General features: G+C 41.9%; 1 long non-coding RNA gene across 1 annotated transcript; it reads left to right on the forward strand.

The window, feature by feature from the left end:
- Positions 1-218: 218 nt before the first annotated feature.
- Positions 219-5,355, forward strand: LOC114816011. Its single transcript, XR_003763780.2, has 3 exons — positions 219-281; positions 3,300-3,371; positions 4,880-5,355. It is a non-coding gene; the product is annotated as an uncharacterized LOC114816011 (long non-coding RNA).
- The last annotated feature ends 4,051 nt before the right edge of the window (positions 5,356-9,406 follow it).

Raw genomic sequence — 9,406 nt, forward strand, 5'->3', positions numbered from 1 at the left:
CTGCTCACAATAAGCACTCATTAAATACTATTGAATGAATGAATGAGTGAGGGCTGTGGTTAAGAAATATCCAGCCCAGCCTATTTAGGGAGAGTTCAGTCCGTGGTGATCCATTGGGTCCACTTCGGACACTCAGTTCCTGGATCCCTGCGTTAGAAGCAGACAAGAGGAGGAGCTGGGAGTTAAAATTCAGTCCCCGGACTTCTCATCCTGTGCTTTTTTCCCACTAGGTCACCCTGGGAAGAAGTATTTTAAAAAGATAAACAGCAAGAAGAGGAGGGGTAAGTTTTAAGAGGTATTCTGTCTCTTTGGATATTTCAATATGTTCAAACTCCCACTGCATTTTCAAATTTTCAAGTAATGAAGCCTCCAGGCAGCATAACCGATGGAACAGTATGACACTCTAAGCAGTTTAAACTCTGAACACTTTGGCCTTCTTTGGAAGGGAACAATTGTGATTCTGTATTGTGTGTGCCAAAGCAGATAGAAAAAGCCTGTCAGCCTTTCTTTCTCTCTCTCTCTCCCTCTCTCTCTATCTCTCTCCCCTCTCCTTCCCCCCATCACGACTGCCTCTGTCTGTCTGTCTTTCTTTCACTCATCAGTAGCTGGCTCTAGATATCCTGTTCTGCTTTCTCCCAAGCCGGAAAACTTGACATTGTCCTCGACTCATCTCTCTAATTCAACCCACGTATTCAATCTGTCACCAAATCCTCTTGGTTCAACCTTCACAGCATTGCTGAAATCTGCCATTTCCTCTCCATCCAAACTTCTACTCTGCTGATCCAAGCACTTATCTTATCCCATCTTGACTACTATATCAGCCTCCTTGTTGACCTCCTTGCCTCCTGTCACTCTCTAATCCAGTCCATACTTCACTTTGCTGCATGGATCATCTTCCTAAAAAGAAAAATTCAGTTCATGACTTCCCACTCCTCAAGAACCTCCAGTGGTTATCCACCGAACTCTGCATCAAACAGAAACTCCTTTACATTGGCTTTAAAACACTCAATCAACTTGCCCCTCCTTCACCTCACCAATCTCCTAGTACAACCCAACCTGCACACTCCACTCCTCTAGCACCAGCTTACTTACTGTGCCCTGATCTTGGCTATCTCATCATCAACTCTTTGCCCACATCTGCCCTCTAACTTTTAATTTTCTCCCCTTCCTTAAATACCAGACCATTACTCTCCCCATCACCTTCAGGAGGCCACGTCTCCTTCAGGAAGCCTTCCCCGATTAAGCTCTCTTTTCACTGGCTCGCTCTCCCTTCTGTATCATTTATGTACTCAGATATGTGACCTTTGGGCAGTCAATATTCACTCCACCTTCAACCCCACAGCATTTATGTTCATATCTGTAAATGTAAGCTTGTTATGGATACTGAACATGTCCCATAATTCTGTTGTACTCTCCTAAGCACTTAGTATGGTGTTCTGCACATAGTAAGCATTCAATAAATACCATTGATTGATTGATTGATTCCCCCCATCTAGACCATAAACTCATTGTGTGCAGAGAATGAGGCTACCAACTCGGTTGTATTGTACTCTCCCAAGCACTTAGTACAGTGCTCGGCACACAATTAGTGCTCAGTAAATACCATTGATGATGATGATGATGATGATATCTGGGATCCTATCTAGGTGAGGAGAAATGGGAGACTGACAGAATCTAACATGGTTTATATAAGATTTAGTTCTACAAAGTGCTTTCAACTATTTCCAAACATTCTTTCCTTAATGAAAACAAGCATTATTCAGATTAGAGAAGCAGCATGGCTCAGTGGAAAGGGCCTGGGTTTGGGAGTCAGAGGTCATAGGTTCGAATCCTGGCTCTGCCACTTGCCAGCTGTGTGACTGTGGGCAAGTCACTTCACTTCTCTGGGCCTCAGTTACCTCATCTGTAAAATGGGAATGAAGACTGTGAGCCCCACGTGGGACAACCTGATTCCCCTGTGTCTACCCCAGTGCATAGAACAGTGCTCTGCACATAGTAATAATAATAATAATGTTGGTATTTGTTAAGCGCTTTCTATGTGCAGAGCACTGTTCTAAGCGCTGGGGTAGACACAGGGGAATCAGGTTGTCCCACATGGGGCTCACAGTCTTAGACCCCATTTTACAGATGAGGTAACTGAGGCACAGAGAAGTTAAGTGACTTGCCCACAGTCACACAGTTGACAAGTGGCAGAGCTGGGATTCGAACTCATGACCTCTGACTCCAGAGCCCATGCTCTTTCCACTGAGCCACTCTGCTTCTCTAAGTAAGCGCTTAACAAATACCAACATTATTATTATGTGCAGAATACCTTACTAAACTCTTGGAAGAGTACAATATAATTAGAATGGATAAATATGGTCTCTGCCTTCAAGGAGCTAATAGTCCAGTGGGCCAGTTTTGATCAATCAGTAGTATTTACTGAGACTTCCTGGATATGAAGCATAGTACTAAGTGCCCAGTCCATGAGTGTGACAGGGTGATCACCTCCTCAGGTTTTCGAGTTGGTCCCTCAGCTTTCCTCCTCTGTGATCCAACAATATTTGAGTAAATCCCATCGGGGCTGAAATGACCCACAATATTGGCTTTTTTGCCTATAGCTCTTTGAAGCCTGTCCCCTCCTTGTTCCCTCAAAAGTCCCTTCTCCCTTCGTGTTCTGTGTCCCACATAAAAAGTTGGCACCTTGGATATTAAGTGCTTGGGGACATACAAAACAAGATGAAGACACTCTCTCTGCCCAGAAGGAGCTTACAGGACATGAAGTAATTTACAATTAGGAGAAAGAAATTCTCAAAGTAATGTAAAATAACATGAACTAAAGTACAGCTGGAATCAGTGAGGGTAAAGTTGCTATAGTGGTGCAAAATTCCTGACCATATCCTCCATGTGAAGGACACTGCAGACAGTCAGAGATTCTGGAGCTTTCTAAACAGAGGCTGTTTCCCAGAATAAAATGAAATGCTTTCCTTTTGGAAAATCAAATTAATTTTCACACGCCACTGTGAACATGTTAAACCACAGAAAAAATCAGGGTTTTTTTTTAAGCAAGGGAGAATTTGACAATGAACACATTGCTTAATGTAATGGTTTGTGTTGAGCCATTGTTTAATATAGTGGTTGGTTCTTAAACTCTTTGAATCGGACGGCCATCACCTCGGTGTGGGCGCGAAATATATTTACCAACTGTGTTGTATGGTACTCTGCCAAATGCTTAATACAGGACTCTGCACACAATAAATGCTCTATAATGCCATTGATGATGATTTCCTCTTTTTTGGATGATGATCATTGACTGCCAGGACCTTCTTTTTTAAATTCTGCAATTTCCAGATCTAAGTGAAGTCAGTTTCCAGAACTTTTCCCTGAACAAGGTAAAAACACAACCAAGTTTACAAGGCTCCTCTTATGTGTTTTACAAATTCATGGCCTATTTGTGAACTAATAAGAAAAATCAAATTTTGTTTGCAATCTTCCCCATCCCTCTGAAAGTCTAAAATATAGCTTGATCAATTTACTGAGTGCTTTCTGTGTGTGAGGAGCACTGTGCAAACCCCTTGGGAAAGTACAATACCATAGAGTTGGTAGACACAATCCCTGCCTACAAGGAGCTTACAGTACAGGGGAAGACATACATTAAATAGATTGTCGAGAGGGGAAACAGTGGAGTATAAGAATATTGACCTAAGTGCTATGGAGCTGGGGGCAATTACAAAGAGCTAAGGGCTACACAGCCAAGTATGGTGTTGTTGCAGAGAGAGGGCAGATAGGGGAAATAAAGGGCTTAGCCTGGAAAGGCAAATTTGGGTATAAATTGCGTAGACATAGTAGTTGAAGCCGTGAGAGCGAATGAGTTCTCCAACACGGTGGGTGTAGGTGGACAATAGAAGGAGACCCAGAACTCAACCTTGAGGGACCTCCATAGTTAGAGGGTGGGAGGCAGAGGAGAAGCCAGATAAAGAGACTGAGGAGCCATCAGAGGTACAGTAGATTTGCCTCAACCCCAGAGAAGCTTCTCACTGAAAATGCATATTCCAGAATGATTGGTTTACAATTTGAGGCATTTCATTAGGAAACTATTATCCCAGTTATCATGGTTCCTTTCTTCTTCTTGGTTTTATGATAGACCACTGGAGATTTACTACTTTAGAAAATCCACTAATAATAATGTATTTATTGTTATATTAGAAACTGCCATAACACAAGATAATTGGATTCAATCCTGGCTGGGTCCTATTTTCTGTTACAGTCTTGTAGAGCACATTTAGGTGTAATAATTGACCATATTTTCCATTTATTTAATGGGTGAGTTTTTTTCATAAAAGGCCCAAGCACTTCATTTGGGTTTTAATTAATATGTACACATGTGAATTTCCATCAGAATCAGTTTGCTACAATTAAAAACTCCATTACTCTAGATAATATGTGCCTGTGAACTTTTGGGCCAAGTTAAAATGCACATTTGTGGAATGCTTTCAGTTATTGTATGTAGATAGAGAGAGAGAGATGATAGATATTAACATTTGGCAAATAGCTCCGTGTGTTTGTAGGCATATGGATTACCAGAGGGTGCTTCCTCACACCAACACAAAGAAGTGTTGACATGGAGTAGGGAATGTGCTTCTTCATGTAGAATTATTTCCCTACTAGTTGTTCCAAAGCCCACCGAAACTCATTTGTTTTTTGGAATGTGAAGTTTTGTGCAGCCGTATCCTCCTCCAGACATTGAGAATTCATCAGTCAGCCCACAGCTGGGCTGTCTCAGTTTCTTCAAACAGTTTCCTTCCCAAGGAGTGGGTGGGTGATATACAGTGTCGTTATGAAAATCTGTGTGGGCTGCCTTAAGGCACCTTAACATTACTTGGCCTTTGCTCTGTTGCAGGAGGACTGCACATCGGAGAAGGATCTAACTGCAATCGGAAACTAGACTGTAAGCTCCTTGAGGGAAAGGACCGCGTCTATTAACTCTATTGTACTCTCTCGAGGGCTTAGTACAGTGTTCTGAGGGACTGAATGGTTGGAAAAGCAGTCTTATCATCCACACATTTCCTCTGATGAATTGTGGTATAGAAGGGAAAATCCACCATTCATCAGTCAACAAGACTGATTGAGCAGTGTGCTGAGCCTTAGTCTGCTGAGAGACATGAAGAGAAGAATGACGTGATCACTGCACTCCTCCGTTTCTCTGATGTCTTTATGTACATTAATGGAATTTTATTAGAACAGTGCTCTGCATGTAGTAAGTGCTCAATAAATACCACTGATGGATCGACTGATTGATTGAACCCTGCCCCTACAATCTAGTCAGGGTGTCGCTTTCCTTCCAAATCCTCTCCTCCACTTTTTAATCACAGGTAAGCAGCATAGCCTAGTGGAAAGAGCATGGGCCGGGAAGAAGACCTGGGTTCTAATCCCAGCTCTGTCTCATCAGCTGTGTGACCTTGGGCAAGTCACTTTTATGACTATTTTTCCCACCCTCCTGCTGAGCTTAGCATGGAGAGTCAGTGCCTGGGAACAGCTGGGGCCTTGACTACATCCATCTCTCATGCGGGTCTCTGGTGGATGCTTCATTCAGAAGAGAAAACCTCTGGTTGTGCACACTGCTCATTCCCCTGCAATCCTGCCCTGCAAGGGGGTGACTGGATACATGCATTCAAAGAAGAAGATTCCAAAACCTCCCTCCCCCAAATCCTCAAGAGACCCCTTTCCCCTAGTCACTCACTAACTCAATCAATCAATCAATAGTATTTATTGAACACTTTGTGGAAAGCACTTACTTGGTAGAGTACCTTAGACTTTGTAGAATTAATAGACACAAGCCCTGCCATACAATTGAGTGGGTAAGACAGACACTAAAATTATGAACAGGTTGGGATAAGTAACAGAGTTTAAATGTATATGTGTGTGTGTGTATGTAGATGTGTGTATACACATACAAACACACAAGCACGCATAAACACACACACACTAGAGGTGCAGGTTGGCCTTGTGGAAAGAGTGTAGACCTGTAAATCAGAGGGCATAGATTCTAAGCCGGATCTGTCACTTGTTTACCGTGTTATCTTGGATAAGTCACTTAACTTCTCTGCACCTCAGTTTCTTCATCTGCAAAATGGGAATTAAGTACCCGTTCTTCCTCCTACTTAGGTTGTGAGCCCTATGTGAGACCTGAATATTTTGAATCCATCCCAGTATTTTGTACAGGGCTCAGCATGTAGTAAAAGTTTAACAAATTCCACAGGTATTATTGCAATAATACAAATACACACAAACACGTACCTATATACATATATCGATGCATATATACTGTACATATAGTAGCAGGCAGCACTATTCAGTGAAAAAGAGGATTAAAAATGCAGGCTATTGTGATTTGGACTTCTCTACTAACAACCTCTCATTTCAGAAAAAATCACTGTTTGTGGTCTTGGGCGGACTACCAGTTTTTACTCCCAAACCACCGGTGATGGAGCAAGAATTAGCTGTCCATGCCCATAAGTGCTGGAGATAGGAGGATAAAGCAGAAGTCCCCCAAGTAAGAAATACGTTTACAGCTTTTTCTCACATTTCAGATCATTTTCAAAAAAAACTACTCATTTGACAATTTATACAAAGAATTTCCATCTGGATTTATGTCTCCCACATCCCCTATGAAGAAAACATTCTCCCTCCCCTTGGGTATGGGTGAGATGGTAATATCAGGTGTTTGATGGCAGCATACCTAGTTTCCCAAGTGATCAGCTGATTGTGCTACTTCAGATTTTGGCAAATCATAGGAAATAGCACCTTCTTTATCATTTGTTCCCAACCTCACCATCTGCTTGCTAGTACTTATCTATAAGTTTTAAAATACATCTGGAAAAGTCCCACTTTTTTTGGTATTCAAAGTCCTTCCTTTTGGCACTGGCTTGTCTGCAGATCCTTTCCTCAGACTTTTTTCCTCTTTGAACCTGGCAAGTGTAGCTCTGAAACTAAACGAAAAGCCCCCTAGCAACGGTAATCTTTTACATTTTCAATATTATAGGCATAGCTGGGTTTAAAGTAGGATAACTGACTATGAATGACATTTGAAAAAGGCAAGAAGCACTGATGCCAAAGCCTTCAAACTCTTCCTGCAGAAAGCCTCCTTAGATAATTCAGAATAAAACCACAGGGTAATTTCAGCTCATCACTAAATCTGTGGGATAGTTTATTTCATTTATTTTTGGAGGTGAGGAAACATAGCCCACACCTCTTTCTCATGCTGTCAGCTGTAGTATAATACCCAACAGGACCCCTGACTTTCCAGCTGGCACTGTTCACCTTAAGGGCTTATTCCACAGATCCTCAAACTGGAAATGCAGAGGCCTGGATTGAGTTTCTAGCTTTATTTTGATTTTAAGTTCAAATCTCATTTTCTTAGTCCTTGGAAAAGGAGATAGCACCTGTATTTTTCTCTTTTCAGTGGTTTTCTGCAGTCTGATTAGATTGTTTAAAAGTCCTTGTGCAGTAGTTCTGAGGTACATACTGACAAGCAGAGTGGCCTAATGGATAGAGCACAGAGCTGGGAGTCTGAAGGCCCTGGGTTCTAGTCCCGGCCCTGCCACTTGCCTGAAGAGTGTCCTCGGACATGTTATTTCAGTTCTCTCTCTTAGTTACCTTGCCTGATTAAGACTGTGAGCCTCATGTGGGATATGAACTGTGTCCAACCTGTTTACCCCAGTGCTTAGAATTTTCTTGATCCTCAGTCTCCTCATCTGTAAAATGGGTATCATACTTGTCCACCCTCTCACACTGTGTCCAATGTGATTATCTTGTATCTGCCCCAGTGCTTAGTAAGAATTTTACAAATGTCATAATTATTAATAGGATAATGCACTATTATGTTAATGATAGGGAGAGAAGAGATGGAAAAGAAGAGAAATATGAGAAAGAAGAGACCCAAGGAGAAGGAGGAGGAAGAAGAGGAGATGAGGCAGTGAGGATTGGCTAGGCTAGGCTAGATAGGCTAGCCATTGGAATCCAACACTTCTTTGCTGCTAATTCAAAATCAGTCAACATCAAATCCGTAGTTCGTTGCCTCAAATGAAATTGAATTGTGAGGTGAATTTCACTTACCTATTACAATATCAATCAATCAGTAGTATTTAATGGGTGCTTACATGTGGGAAGAACACTGTACTAAACGCACAGAAGGGTATAATATACAACAGAGCTGGGGGACATGTTCCCTGTCCATAAAGAGCTTAGAGTCTACATTCTGATCCTTCTGGGTACATAGTAAGCACTTAATTATGATTATTGTGGCATTTATTAAACACTTACTAAACACTGAGTTGGATACAAGGTCACAAGATCGAAAAGAATCTCTGTTTCACACAAGGCTGGCAAATTGTGGATTAAAGTTGGTAGCTCTGAATTTTTTAAGAGGGAAATCTGATGCTGGACATACCATTGAAATGGAATGCAGCCACGACTTCCTTCATGGAAGAGAAGAATGGAATCATGCTCAATGATAGATTTCACAGGTAGACAGGACTGGATCAACTTTCCCTAGGGCTCAGGGCTATTTGATTTTGTGGGATCCCTGTTTATGCATCTAATTCTTAATTTAAAACAGTGATCACAAATCTAGTATTGAGACTATCACAGTTACACTAAATTCATTTGAATGAACATAGAGCGGTTCTGCAGTTCCATTTCGATCCTAAACCACGTAGAATACCATTTCTAGTATACAGTATATAACTGTGGATTGACTTTTTTCAACCAGATCCCACCACCCACGACTGCCTCAGTACAAGGACCTGAGGTACCAACTGCTGAAGCCTCTGTTTCAATCCAGCCCTGCCTATAGGCATCGGGTCATTCTCCTCGCATCAAACCGAGGGGTCTCAAAGTCGCTCTTTGATGTTGTTCAACTCACTGTTGGGGGACCATTTCGAACCCTCCCCACCCCTCCAACCACTTTCATTTTCTGGGAGTTAAAATGTCTGTCCATAAAAAATAAAAGCAGACAAAGGAAGGTTTGCTGGCAAAGCAGTTCTCGCCAAAACTTCCCACAAGCATACTTTTAACATTTAAAAAGTGCATTCTTCTCGACCGAGTCACAGGAGGATGCTATTAAATACTGAAATGAGATTACAGACAGAGCTGTAATGAGATTTCAGTGGGACAAAAGTCATGGCATGTGTCTATTTTATTGTTTCCATTAATTCGAGATTATTTCACCCACAAGGGATTTTCATTCCATTGTAACATATGTTCCTGATCCAGCTCAATAGTCCCACTGACCAAGCAAATACACTCCTTTGAGATGTCTCAGTGGGATCTTCGTGCCAGAGCTGTCTCTACTAGCAATTAGGAAGTAAACTCCCCAGCCCCAGAATACCTTGTGCTTGGCCAATACTGCCCTTAAATGGATGTGAGC

The sequence above is a fragment of the Ornithorhynchus anatinus genome, chromosome 13 (genome assembly GCF_004115215.2).
Source record: "Ornithorhynchus anatinus isolate Pmale09 chromosome 13, mOrnAna1.pri.v4, whole genome shotgun sequence".
NCBI lineage: Eukaryota > Metazoa > Chordata > Mammalia > Monotremata > Ornithorhynchidae > Ornithorhynchus > Ornithorhynchus anatinus.